The following is a 411-nucleotide window of genomic DNA, read 5'->3' as shown; positions in this document are numbered from 1 at the left end:
CTCCCTCCCTTCTTCCCTCCCTTCCTCCCTTTCTCCCTCCCTCCCTCCAGAAGGATGCTGCCGGGGTTGGATTTATCTCTCTATCCCTCCCCGCTCCTTCCGTTTGGGATCCGGCACGCCGCAACCCCGCTTATTGATTCGCATCGCTCCGGGCTGCGTCCCCTCCCTTCGGCATCCCGGGGCGCTCAGGACGGTGTGCAGGGCCTGGGCTGCCGGGTCCGGAGGGGGAGGGGGGTTTACAGGATGGTGGGAGATGTGGGATCACCCAGGAGCACGCAGTGTCCCCATCCTGCAATGCATGTGCCAGGTGTTGGCAGCATCCGTGTGCCCGCTGCGTTTGCTTTCACACGCAAGTGAATGAGGGTCGGAGGGGAGCTCTGTTGAGAAGAATAATGAGAAAGGTGCTCATAG

This window comes from Meleagris gallopavo, chromosome 13, assembly GCF_000146605.3.
Source record: "Meleagris gallopavo isolate NT-WF06-2002-E0010 breed Aviagen turkey brand Nicholas breeding stock chromosome 13, Turkey_5.1, whole genome shotgun sequence".
Taxonomy (NCBI): domain Eukaryota; kingdom Metazoa; phylum Chordata; class Aves; order Galliformes; family Phasianidae; genus Meleagris; species Meleagris gallopavo.
The sequence above is the reverse complement of the archived record's forward strand: the minus strand, read 5'-3'. Positions refer to the sequence as shown.